Consider the following 13997-nt stretch of genomic DNA (forward strand, 5'->3'; position numbering starts at 1 on the left):
ATTTTCCCTCTCCTCTTTCTTCAAATGTTGAGTATGGAAATGATTAGAAATCATCCATGTAAAATAATACATGTTGTTCTGTAGGAAGTTTTCGGCGTTAATGCATGTTTTTTTATTTTTGTATGACCCATTATTTTAAATGCATTGCGGTTGTTGTTGTATAGAGATGGGTCATTACGTTCTTTGTGTGACACACAGAACAGTGTAATTTTTAATGGTTGATAAAGATGCTAAAAATTTCCATTTTCAATTAATGCAAATAACTGAATATATATTGATTTTTGTGAACTGGCATCATACGTAGAGAAATTAATTCATAAAAAGTCGTATGATCTGAACAATTCGTGAACATGCTATTTAGAACAAAGGAAGCAGACTGATAATTGTGAGGAATAACATACCATTATTATAGAATTTCGGAATATTTTCAAATCCAAGTACATCAAACGATGACCATAATTTGCATTTCACAAGCTGCTGATTTTTTTTTTTTTTTTATGAATCTTTTGACATTTTGATAGCAATTTAAGATAAATCCAGATTACATTTAAGATAAGTAAACAGGCTTCGAACTGCATGATGAAAAAGGATAAAAGACATGGAGAATCATATTAAAGTTAACTCTTTCCTGAGCATCAAAAATTTCGTTCTGTTGCTCAACTCGCCAAACGAGTTGAGCAACAGAACGAAACGTCATTCTTTTTAAATAAAGAAATGTCGGAAACAATTTGTTATATATATATATTTTTTACAAGAAATATTTCGACTTGATTCCTTCTCACGCCCCAAAGCACGTGAGATAAAATATAAAGCTGCAGGGGTTCAAAACTAATTCCAAAACTAATCAATTTGGTATTTGTGTTTGGGGTGTTTCCGTTCCATTTAGAAGAACTTAAATCAGCTGTGATTTTTTTTTAATTAAAAAAAAAGTCTGAGAGCTATTTGGAACAAATATTTAATGTGTATATTTCTGGAGAACGCAAATGTATGTAATCCGATATTTACTTACTCAAATTTCTTTGTTTTTAGTAGATGGTGTTAAACAGTAATAAAAATGAAACCAATCCAAATAAACTTGAAGATTACCAGTTTTGTCGTGTTGTGTGTGTGTCAGTCAAACCTATCCAAGAAAGGTTGTAAACCTGTTGTACATAGTACCATATACAGAATAAGTTTTTTATCCTTTTTACTTTAATATTTTTTAAATTTGTTTTAATATTGGAAACTCTGTCCTGGAGACCAAACATGGACTTGTTTCAAACCATTTCAGGCATCCATTAGGCGTGGAGCTGGTCTCACACTGGGAGATGAAATTCATCTCCCACCTAAAGACATTCACAACCATCCATGCCCATAAGGGAATCAAACCCATGACCTATTAGTTGCAGAGCGAAAACGCTATGCGCTCGGTCAACCAAGCCTGCTAATAAGAATAACTTAATTCCAAATTTATTTCAATAAATTTCAGTAAAATTTAACACAAAAAATTCATATATTTAAAAGAGCACGGATGTATCCAAATCCCTATTTTAAATGTCCTTTTCTTTGTTCTGCCTATTTGCCATTTTATTGCTGTCCATTTTTTAATTGATTATATTTAAGCGAATCCGTAGCTCAGTTGAAAGAACGACAGAACAATGTGCTGCCCTTCGACTGGAAAATACCCAAGTTCGATTCTCGTCATGCCGAGAGCAATCTTTATATGGGCTTTCTCAATTGAACGTAAGTTAGTTAATCTCATACGAAGTTGCAAGGTTTTTTCTCCCAGAAACTCGGAGTTTTCATCCCACATACAGGTAAATCGGTTGTAAGAACACATGCAATATTGTTGGTGGTGGTGGGCAGTAGAAGGCGTTGTGCGTTGATGGGAATAGTGTCGTTATGTAGTTGGAGAATTAAATAGTGGAGACGGTGAGTTGTGTAGTGCGCCCCCTCTCACGATATAATAATAATATTTATATCATTTGTGATGATTCTGTAGTATTTAGTCCTGTTCTAATGAGTAGGTCATAATTAATTTAATAAGCAATTGAATGCATTTCAACTTAGAGTTTCAGTAAATCAATTTAGCATCTTTGTTTCTTTCCACAACAGGTTCATAAATGCAAATAATAATAATAATTTATTGATATTTACGAAATAATTACAAAACAATGTTTCATAGAGATATTTAAATATATTTTGCAAATTACGGACATGTGAAATTTCGACTTTCTTATTATTTATTTTATTTTATTTTTTCGGAATAGCTGTAAACTCAGGAAAGGTGTGACATCTTGTGTGACTATATCGTTGCAATTCTGAAGATCTTATTCTATCACCACCACGAATGTAGAACGTGAAACTTCGTTGAAAAATATAAATTGAATTTACATTCACGAAACTTAAGCTGCACTTAAGTTTCGTGAATGTAAATTCAATTTATATTTTTCAACGAAGCTGTATTTAAACTTAAGCTGGTTTACACACACACACACAAAGAGAGAGGGGGGAGAGAGAAAGAAAAAAGAATCTAGCAGAAAAACTTGATTTAGATATGTCTTCTAAAATTTAAAAAATGAAACGAGAAAAATAATTAATTCAAAAACTGTTAGTGTGGAAATTAACCATTAAAAAAAGGATAAATAAAGGAGAAAAGGAAAAGCAGTGTTGATAAACATCAGGTTATTTCGCTGTTAATTTATATTCTAATTTGATGATCGAAATAGGTATATACAGTAGATCACTTTTCTTTTAAAATGTAATTCATTTTTCGCCTGTGTTTTTATAAAGACAGGCGAAAAATGAATATGAAGTTGGTCCACCCATTGCTGCTATAACAGTCTTCAATCTTCTGGAAATACTTTCCACAAGATTTTGGTATGACCAGAAGAGCATTAGCGAAGTCGGTTATTGATGTCGGATGATTAGGCTTGGCTCATAATTGGTTGAAATGGAATGCCGATGGGGTTGAGATCAGGGCTCTGTACAACTGGTCAACTTCTGAAGAACAGCATTGAAGGATAACAACAATTTAATTATTACTAAGTCTGACAAGAAAATGGCTGTTGTCGTTCAAGTTAGAAAATAAAGGACACAAATGCGTCCGTGTTACTTCGAGACTATTCAACTTACAGGCTCCTCACATCTGATTTTACCTTTAGTAAACTAAACAGACTTATCTTATCGATAATAATGTTTTTTATTTGGAATGAAGATCAAAAGAAAAAGCTTAAAACACTTTTTGGTCTTCCGCCTAGATCGCACGGTTCTTCCTCCAAGTTCATAAACCAGCTATTCCATTAAAACCAGTCTTAGACTGTATAGGATGCCCCACTTATAAAGATTTCTAAATTCTTATCTAATTTGCTTGCTACTTCAACTAGAAGAACTGCTACGAATATAAAAAAAATCTTTGGATTTTAAAAATAAAATTAATGATCTCGATACGCTTCACATATTATGATTAGTTTTGATGTTGTATCCTTATTTACGAATGTTCCTTTATCTGACACCATCGAATTACTTCAAGAAGAATTTCCTTCAGATATTGTTAAACTATTTGATTTTATAATGCATTCTATTATATCTCTTTTAAAAACAAATTAAATCAACAAATCGAAGGAACAGCAATGGGCAATCTTATTTCTTCTATTATTGCCAATTTCTTCATGGAACACTTTGAACAACGTATTTTTTGATAACATTTCACCTAGACCTACACACTGGTACAGATATGTGGATGATATTTTTACAATTTGGAATAGCACTTCTTCTGAGTTACAGTACTTTCTTTCCCAATTAAATGTACTTCATCCCAGGATCCAATTTACCTTAGAAGAAGTAAATAAACAATTAGATTTTTAGATCTTCTAATTCTTCGTCAACCAGGTGGTGGCTTACATTTTCAGTTTTTCGGAAGGAGACGCACACAGACACATACCCCACGCTGAATCTCATCACCATTCTAGTTAAAAGGCTGGAAGTATTAAAACATTAGTACATCGTGCCCATTCTTTATGTTCTTCAGAAGCTGTTACAGAAAGAATTACGCCATATTAATTCCACCTTTTTATCTAATGGTTTTAAGGATTATATCATCAAAAAAACTTTGAACAGTTATCGTATCTCTACATCTTCAAACACAGAACAAATAACTCTTATTCCTATCCCTTATGTGCACAGTATTACTGAATGCACAGAGAAAGTTGTTGCCTTTCGCCAGATCAGAAAAATCTTCATCTTTCTCGCTTCTTCTAAGGACAAGCTTCACCTCCCAGTTATCCAGGCGTCTACCAGGATTCTTTGCTCTTGTGGGTTATTTTATTTTGGACCAACAGGAAGATCTGCTTTTATTCATCTATGCGTTCTCCTGACATCCGCTAAATCCAGACTTGTTCGTCGAATTGCCAGATGGTGAATCGTGATTCATTACTCCAATAGCAACGAGTTGTTCTCTATCACCTTGACGTTTGACATTGCCCTTGTTGATGACAGGCTTGTGTGAGGCTGCGTGACCATTTAATGGTGTAGACATAGAAATTCATGTTCTTCAGCTCTCGACGAACAGCTATGCCGCTAACGTTGCTTGTAGAGACATTTCGGAACTCTGTAGCGTGTGTTTCAGCGAAGACAGGCGGTGTTTTTCGCGCTTCAGAACTCTGCGGTCCCGCTCTGTGGTTTGTCTACATTTCAACTTATAGCATTATATTGACCTCACGACCAATATAATGCGATTGGTTCAAATTTAGACAAAATGTAAGTTTCTGTGGGTGTATGAAACAGGCTAACTTACCCTTTCAGTTGAAAAGCACTGATAGAGGTTCTTCGCGTCGCAGAAGAGATTCGAACCCAGATCTTACTATCTAAAGGACATCGACGAAATTGACTGAGCTACGGAGGCTGCTTTGCTAATTTAATAAAATAATACAGAACTAATCAATGCTCAGCTGCATTGATTAGTTCTGTTAGTTTATTAAAACTAAGAGGACTGATAGAAATGCTTTTAACAAAAAGCTATTATTGCAATGCAAAGCTGCTATTAGAAACACCTCGATTAGAATCCCATTTAATAAGTAAATCTAAGGACTTTTTAACTGAAAGTGAGTTAGCCATCAGCCCGGGGTAGCAGAATTTTTCTCCAGAAACTTTAGTTTTCCTTTTGCAAAACAAGCATCCTGGCCAGAACACGTACGTAATTAAGAGACAAAAATACTTTGGTGAGACAGATTAGTGTGGTGTGAAGTTGTCTCCCATGATGAGTCCTGGGACTCCTTGGCAGTGTCATGTAATAATAATAATAATAATAATAATAATAATAATAATAATAATAATATTCCAATGTTCTTTACACAATGCATTGCATTATAAGTATGTACACTGGTGTCAAAAAGCTAAGGACGAACTACATTTATGCTGTATATGAAAAAAAAAAATTCATGGCTACAGCCAAATGTGAACATTAATTTATTGCCCGGTATACTAATAAATTATATTACACAAAAATGTGTTATAAATTTAGCAAAAATTAAATTGCAATACGTTTTTGGCAAACGTTATAAATTTTCTAAGCACGTAGTTAAGGAATTAATGCGCAGTGATTACAGACTACAATGCGCAGAGACATTTCAATATGGAATATGTCTGCCCCGAACTGCGATGTAGTTCTCTCAACGCCATACCATGCTTAGTACCAAATTCTTGTTTTTAGAGAAATTTGTATCACAGTTCTACACAAGTACCAAGTAATTCAGAAGTCTTTGAAGCAAACTGGTCCACTCCTCCTTCAGAGAAAGGACTCGATCTTGTTTGTTTTCTGGAGAGGAATTTCCAGCAGCAATGCATCTCCCTATTGCCCAAATGTTTTCAGTGGAGTAGAGATCGGGAAAGCCTGCTGGCCACTCGATTCGATTACTATCCTCGGTCTCTAGAAGTATCTCCACTGCTCGTGCACGATGTAGTTTGGCATTTTCATCCATAACAGTGAATTCTTCGCCTACAGTACCACGGAACAATCGAACATGACGTTGAAGAACTTCGCTGTAATATCGTTCACCAGTCATAGTCCTTTTTTTCCAGCACTTGTACTCGGTGCGTCCATTAAGCATAATGCTTCCCACACGACCACAACGGCGCCGTACCTATCCCTTTCAAGAACATTCTCGCGATGGTAAGCAGTACCACTTTCACTCCGGATCAAGCGTCGTCTAGAATCGGGGGAAAGACTAAACTGACTCTCATCTGTAAAGAATACATTAACCATTGGTTCTTGTCCAATTTTATGGATAGAACATCACTGAAAAGGTGCTCTACGATGAGTTGTGATAAACGGACGCAGACTGCAGGCCTTCGGGCGTATAGGTCTACTTGTCGCAGGCGTCTTGGCACATATCTCGACAGACGTCTTTGTTGAGATATTCGAGATATCCATTTGCCTGTGCTTCAATGGAGCCGACTTGCTAGCTTACCTGCCGTGGTGCGTTGATCGTGTTTTGCTGTTATAACCGAAACTCTATCTTCATGCTCCATGATAAAGTGAGCGACATCTGGAACATATTCCATTGGTTGGAAACGCTGCCCACAGCCAGGATACAAACAACACTACATGAGATTCCAAGCTCTCTGGCAATATCAATAACTCTGCGGCCTTCTTCATGTTTTCCAATAATTCTTCTCCGCGTGAAATCATCTAGATGATGTATTTGAGACATTACAAGACATCCAAGTTTGCAATTTTATTCCTCGACGAAAGGAACTTCCTTCAAACACAATTCGTTTAGCGCAGTCTTTTGCCTTGTAGTTGAGTGCTTCCACGCGATCCCTTTGCGCGCGATTCAAAAATTTGAATGTGTACCCGCTTTCTACTCGAAATCGGGTGTTATACAAATTGTCATCAGCTGATTCCTCAGAATTTGCGGATTGAATCTTCAGAAATAGTGTTCATCCTTAGGTTTTGGACCAGTGTATCAGTGGTAGCTATATAGATGTATTTCAAATAGGACATGGGCTATGGTAGGCTATACAGTATACCGCGCAAGTATTGTGTAATTAACTTCGATATTACTGTTTTTTTGAGGGCGGGGGGGGGTAATCCTGATTAAAATCTCATTTTAACAATGTTAAACTTTAATAACTTTTTATGTTTCTTGAGAATCTATCCTCGTTATACGACTCCAGATCCCAGCATTGTAGCAGCAAATGGAAAGGACAAATGGTATTTTATACAACCTCTTTGAGTTTGTCATAATTGATATAAGAATTATCATTTTTAATGAAACACTAATATGTCGCATACTACAGTATATTTAGGATGAATGATACGAGAGGTTTCAAAATTTCTTAAAAGAAAATAATGAAAAATTAAACTTGTTCTAATGTAGGCAATGATCGAAGTTCTTTCTTAGTTCTACTGTATAAGTAGATGAGTATAATTTTCTAATTTCCTTGCATATGTCTGTTATTCTTAAAATTCTACTATTTTCCATAACTAAAAACAAATTTTAGGCAGAAACGTTCAGCAACATGTGCGAATTCAATTGCAGAGAGGGAGGAATGACTTCAAGACATTTGTTGCATCTGTAAAAATAATCAGGTCAACTGGTAGCAGTGTAGAAATAGCGAACAGCGGTAGGCAATCCTTTTTTGCATAGTTTTTGGAAATCAAACGTGAGCTAGTGTGAACTGCATCTGTCGTACTTATCAGCACAAACTATGGAGACAATATCTCTGTTACATGCAATTCCAGCCCTTTCAACCCGATCCTGCATTGTGAAATTTTATGGGACAAGATGAACTTGGTACAACTGAAACTTGTCTGTTCTGAATTTGTTTTAGAATTAAAAACCAACAAGTAAGAAAAGAATAATCTTCACAATAATCTATTTGTGAAATCAACGGACGGCTTCAGTCATTTTCTTTTCAGTGGTGTAAATTTTCTTTCTTTATATAAAATTTTCTTTATATATTAACATTTGTAAATAAATGATTGAAACGACTCCTATTATTTGTGTTCATTCGTCTAACAGTTCTTCTCGATGAATATTCGAAGAGAGACTTTAGCTCTGAAGCGACTTAATTACGTGTGCCGAGTGTATGGTTGCGTGCTAATATGCATGTATCATATTACTGTTTCATTGTCTACTTGTATGGAGACATGGACTGTTCGAGAAAAGAGAAAAGCAGATACTACCCAGAATATGAAATAAAATGCTTGCGAAAAAAATAAATAAAAGAAGCCGAACAGACTACACGTTTAACGACAAAGTTGAAGTGTCAATGAGAAAGGGTTGAGTTGTTTGGAAATATGGCAGGAGCAACAAAGGCTATTAGGCCGGATCTTCACATCCTACACGAGATTCTAGCCCAGATCATTACAACTTAGGGTATCGTCTTCACTGCGAAAACAATATAAACGGAACGAATTACCAAAGACCAGCTTTCTTCACTTGATCTTACCATTAATAAAACGAATCCTAATGAAGTCTATCATATGAGTTCAATGGAAAAGTCTAGGGAAGGCAATTAATACGAAGACAGAATGGATTCGTTGTCTCCAAGAGAAGAAGATGAAAATCAGAGGAGGATTTCAAATTGTTTAATACAAGAAAGGGCGAGATATGAAGATCCATTACGTTCTTAAGACTATATCCAATGATTATAAGAAGATGAATGAGAGTCTACGTTTAGTACTCAACATGTAACATTAAGATCTAATATAGTTCACGAAAAATCGCATGGTATTTAGTTGTATCAGGAAGTTTGTTTATATTTCACTTATATTATGGTTGGTTAAATAAAACGCTGATAGGCAAAAAAAAAAAAAAAAAAAAAAAACACCTCTAGTGAAAAGATAACGCGGAATATCTTATCTTTCACCTTTCGTACATGGATATCTCTAGAATAGTGTTTCTCAACCTGTGGTCCGCGATGATGGGTCAGGTGGTCCGCAGGTAGACTTAAATTAATTAATTAAATAAATATATATTTTTTAATTATAGAGACAAATTAAAATTGAATAAGTAAGTAAAAATTATTGAAATCAAATGGAGACTTAACAACAAATAGCGTCAGAATGTTCAAAGGCGGAAGCAATAAAACTATATTGTTGTTCATTTCACCCCTCGTTTAGTAGCGGCAGAATGACGAATAATTTGAATCATATTTGAAATGAACATGTATTATCCACATTTCAACCAATTGCTTGTTGTTTATTGATTTTTATTAATGAAGGTTTACCTCCTTCAATCAAGGCTCAGTATACCTTCTGAAGTGCTAAATGATACTTGGACAAATTGTGTTGTGAGTTACCCCCAGTATTTATATATTTTTCGGAAACCATTTTTAATAATGGAAAAGTGGCTTAGAACTTAAAATGAAACAGGTGATGCTAACCCTAATTGTGATACACGTGTTGTAACAGCGAGTAAATCTGATACTATTAAAGTAGAAGAAAGAAGCAGTTCAAAGAAAAATTACAGTAGGAAATATAACAGTTCATATTTAGAATTCGGGTTTACTTGGTGTGGACATGAAAATGAACAGAAACCTCAATGTGCTTTGTGTTATGAAGTGTTGTCGAACGAGTGCATGAAACCTGCGAAACTCAGACATTTAGAAAGTAAACATTGTGATGTGAAAGATAAGCAAATTAAAAATAAAAAAAATTCAGCGACGCTTAGCGACATTAAATCATGGGAAAGATGCAGCTTTGGCCATGAGTCTGATTAATAGCAAGGCACTGGAAGCGTCTCTCTCTCTTAAGTTTGCGCATAGCGAAAACAGGGAAACCTCATTCTATCGGGGAAAATTTACTACTTCCAGCTATAAAAGATATGGTAAAAGCTATGTTTGGCAACAAGTTACTAAAAGATGTTTCATCTCTTTCAATGATACTGTAGGTCGCAAAATTAATGATATGGCAGGTGATGTAGAATCTCAGTTAATCGAAAGAATTAAGAAGAGCCCTTATTATGCGTTACAAATAGACGAGACTACTGATGTTACAGATGATGCGCAGCTAATATGCTATGTAAGATATTTGCATGATAACAACATTCATGACAACATTCTGTTTAGTAGAACTTTGTCGTCCCGAACAATTGAAGAAGAAATATTTCGCACTCTCAATAATTACATAATGCACAAAGGGATCCAGTGGGGAAAATGCATGGGCTTCTGTTCGGATGGCGCTCGCACCCTTACAAGCAGGCATAATTGGGCATTGTTTTTATGGTCAAGGAAGTGGCTCCGGATATGAATCGAGTATATTGTTTCATGCATAGAGAAAGGTTGTCCTCCAAAGGAATGCCACCAGAATTTAAAACTGTGCTATACAACGCTGTAAAGTTAGTTGATTTTATTAAGACTCGATCGCTAAATAACAGGTTATTTTCAGTATTGTGCGATGAAATGGACAGTGAATATATACAACTTTTGCTCCATTCTGAAATTCGCTGGACTTCCAGGAGCAAAGTAAAAAGCTTATTTCAATTAAAGCACGAAGTTTTGTTTTCTAAATGAACGTAATTGTAATTTTGCATCACTCCTTGTTGACAAAGCATGGTTATCAACACTATCCTATCTTTCAGACATTTTTTTCGAAATTCAATGAACTAAATCTTTCTCTTCAGGGAAATTCTTTAACTGTTCTTGATGCCTGCAATAAAATAAAGGCATTCGAAAGAAAAAAACAACAACTGGTGTTGTGCATTAGTTATGTAAAAAAACAGATCATTTGCATCTTTTCCAACATTGGAATCCTTTTTAGTGGAAAATGATCCTTTTGTTGAATCTCTTGAGTTTCTGGAAAGGGTTTGTAACCACCTCAAAACTCTGAAACGGAATTTTGAAACATATTTTCCGAATAACTTTTATAAGAAATTTCTCTGGGAGTCACGATTCATTTCAGGTTTGCAGTCACGAGACCGACCTTTCGTTATCGAAAAAAGAACAGTTAATTGAGCTTTCAAGTGGCAGTGGGCTTAAAATGTAATTCCGTGATCTTGGTTTGGCTCGATTTTGGATCTCGCCTTCAGTGAGAAGTGAATTTCCCGAATTATCTGAAGAAGCACTGAAAAATCGTCATGCAGTTTTCTACAACCTATCTTTGTGAGAAAGGATTTTCATCGCTCCTTCAAATAAAAACAAAATACAGAAATTGTCTTAGTGTGAGTGCCGATCTTCGACTGAAGTTGACCAATATTGAGCCAGCTATCCAGCAGCTCTGCAAAGGCCGAGAAACTCAACCATTAAAAGTAAGTAGTAACATAATTATATCATATTATTTATTTGGACTACAGTTTCAGATTATTCTCGTTACTGGTTTTGGAATTAACCCATTTCCAAAATCGGACAAAATCGGGGATAAAATGACAGTTACATAAAGTGACGTCACGGTGAGGCTCAGCTCTTCTGGCGAGGAGGACAGCTGCTCGCGTCCCGTTCAGCGAAGTTCCGTATCTCGTATGGTTGCTTGCGGGAATATGCGGCCGAGCACACCGAATCCTTCGCATGCAGACAACAACATCCATACGGTCATGGATTTTACGGAAACACACATCACAACGTAACGAATATACACAGGACGGATATAAATAAAACCACCACACGATTAATGAATTTGTCAGATTTACGATGACCACGGTTGTGCCTCTGGATAAAACAGGATGGATATAATTAAAACCATCATCATAACACGATTAGTACAAATCAAATCCGTATGGTATGTATGGCATACGGTCGCTGGCAGGATAATGCGCCTGGTCACGTGGATGGCACTTTGCAACTGACATCGTGGGTTGGACTGTGTATAGATATCGGGAATGACCTCACATAACAGGATGCCTGAAATTTTTTTGCTAGTCATGGAAAACTCCTCAGGGATATAATGATTCGTATCGGCCGGAAGTGTGTGTGTGGGGGGGGGGCATTAATGGATTTGGGATGTTCTGATTTGGACAGGACAAGGGATGTCATCCATGGCTGAATCCATGGTGTCAAGTTCGTATTCAGTATTATGATGAATGAAGTAAGATAAGAACAACAGATTTCCCTCATCTCACAACGCACTCAGCGAATGGAACAGTCTACATGGCGCAGGTCGAATTAGAGAGTGCATAAAGATAAAAATTATTGTGGGGCTAGCTTTATGAGTATGGGCAATTGAATGGGGTTATTAACATATAAAATATAAAAGTTGCTGTGGGTAGATGAATGGGGATTAAAGATAAATGTCGTTGTTGGCAGATGAATGACGGTATCAGCAGGACAGCGCTGATATTCCCCATTCATTTACCCATGGTACCAAAGCCACTAAAAATGTTGTGGGATGAGCTTGATGAATGGGTATAAGTAGATGAATGGGGACAACATATAAAATATAAACGTTGCTGTGGGCAGATGAATGGGAGATGGGGCGGCGCTGATATACTCATTCATTTGTCCACAGCAAATCTTAAACTGATACCTTTATTTGTTTAAAAAAATCAACTAACGCCTTTTTATTCCCGCATATAGGCAGCAGGCGAGGCCATTTAGCCCTATCTAACTTGTGGAGACTGAGTGGGCAGTTCAATCTCCACTGGTACCCAATCAGAGATAGCTGGCCCAAGGCTATCACTAATTAAGTGGCATGCAATGAAGAGAGATGGATTAAAAAGTGCCGCCATCTCGTGGTCCCTAACTCTAACACTCGTAATTTTTTAATGTCTGAAATAATGTGGGTTCTACGATCGATTTTCTTGAGTTTATGGGACGAAAAACCCAAGTTCCCAGGAGAAAAAACCCGCTTGCCCATGCCAGCCAGTACCTTTATTTGTTTAATAAAAATTAAAAACTTTGTTCAGTGATTATACACTTTTGATCGTTTACTTCCAACTTAATTATATTTCCATATTGTATATGTAAAATGTATATGTTGTAAATGTATATGTAAATGTTGGTAATCCGCACATACATTTAAAAAGAAATTGCATAACTTAGAATTGTTAGAATTGGTCCGTAGAATGGTTTTAGGAATTTTACTGGTTGGGCTTAGAAAGTTGAGAAATGCTGCTCTAGAATATTTGGTGTTGGATTGTTGTATATGAACTACATTAGTATTTATGCTTGAATACTAATATATTCAAGCTACATTAGTATTCAACTACTAATGTAGTTGAATATTAATGTAGCTTGAATACTAATGCAAAATCAAGGAGCAATATTTCTCATAACAATGTTAAACGCAAGCCATCGGATATTGGATTTGTTGAGATCAGGGAGATTTAATAATGCCTCACAACTTACTTTGTAAAGTTTTACCATCAGAAATTTGCTGTTGTGCAGGGCTAGTTTTCTTCCAAAGAAGTCTTGTGTTTCAGAGCGGATATCATGTTCCGCTAAACGAGACTGTTCAGTTTATGATACCTGATATAATTTTATGTTCTTCGCAACAGTGGCGAATCTTCCGGATTCACCAAAATAAGATACCACAAGAGCAAGGAACCTGACGGACGTCTTGAAAGTCCAAGTGAGTGTAGTAGGGGGGTGGGGGGGAATCTTTTCAATGGCTGGCGAATGAAACGAGGAAATTTTCATATAAGGGATTAAGATGCGGTTATCTTCTCTGTAACTACTAACTACTCTGTTAGTAAAGGACTCTTTGAAACCTTAGCTAAGAATGTAGATTCAATGTGTGGCAGTTCCTGATGTAATAAGGCCTCAGTGGATAATGAACGTGCGTATGACGAATCAAATGATGGCAAAACTATGGATAGCTGTACTCCAATGTGTTTTTTTTTTTCCTTTTTTTATTCCGGAATGATGGAAAACTTGGAGAAGAATCAGAAGAGTAATCAAATATTTTTCTTTATTTATAAACTAAACTGTACTAGAATAGACTGCATTAATCTCGGTAGAAAAAATATGACTGATACTTTTTTTTTCTTTGACTGCAGTAATTAACAGAACGTTATTGCTTTGCTAAAACATTAGTGTCAGACTGTTGAAGTTTTCTATTATGCGTGCGTATGATTCTGTTC

General features: G+C 35.9%; 1 protein-coding gene across 2 annotated transcripts in view; it reads right to left on the bottom strand.

Moving 5' to 3' along the window:
- The window catches only part of LOC150106615 (metabotropic glutamate receptor-like), a 280429-nt gene that overhangs the window by 237415 nt on the left and 29017 nt on the right, over positions 1–13997 (bottom strand). The gene's annotated exons all lie outside the window — the stretch shown is intronic.

The sequence above is a fragment of the Typopeltis vanoorti genome, chromosome 5 (assembly GCF_054136105.1).
Source record: "Typopeltis vanoorti isolate ZY-2024b chromosome 5, IOZ_Tvanoo_1.0, whole genome shotgun sequence".
NCBI classification, from domain to species: Eukaryota; Metazoa; Arthropoda; class Arachnida; order Uropygi; family Thelyphonidae; genus Typopeltis; species Typopeltis vanoorti.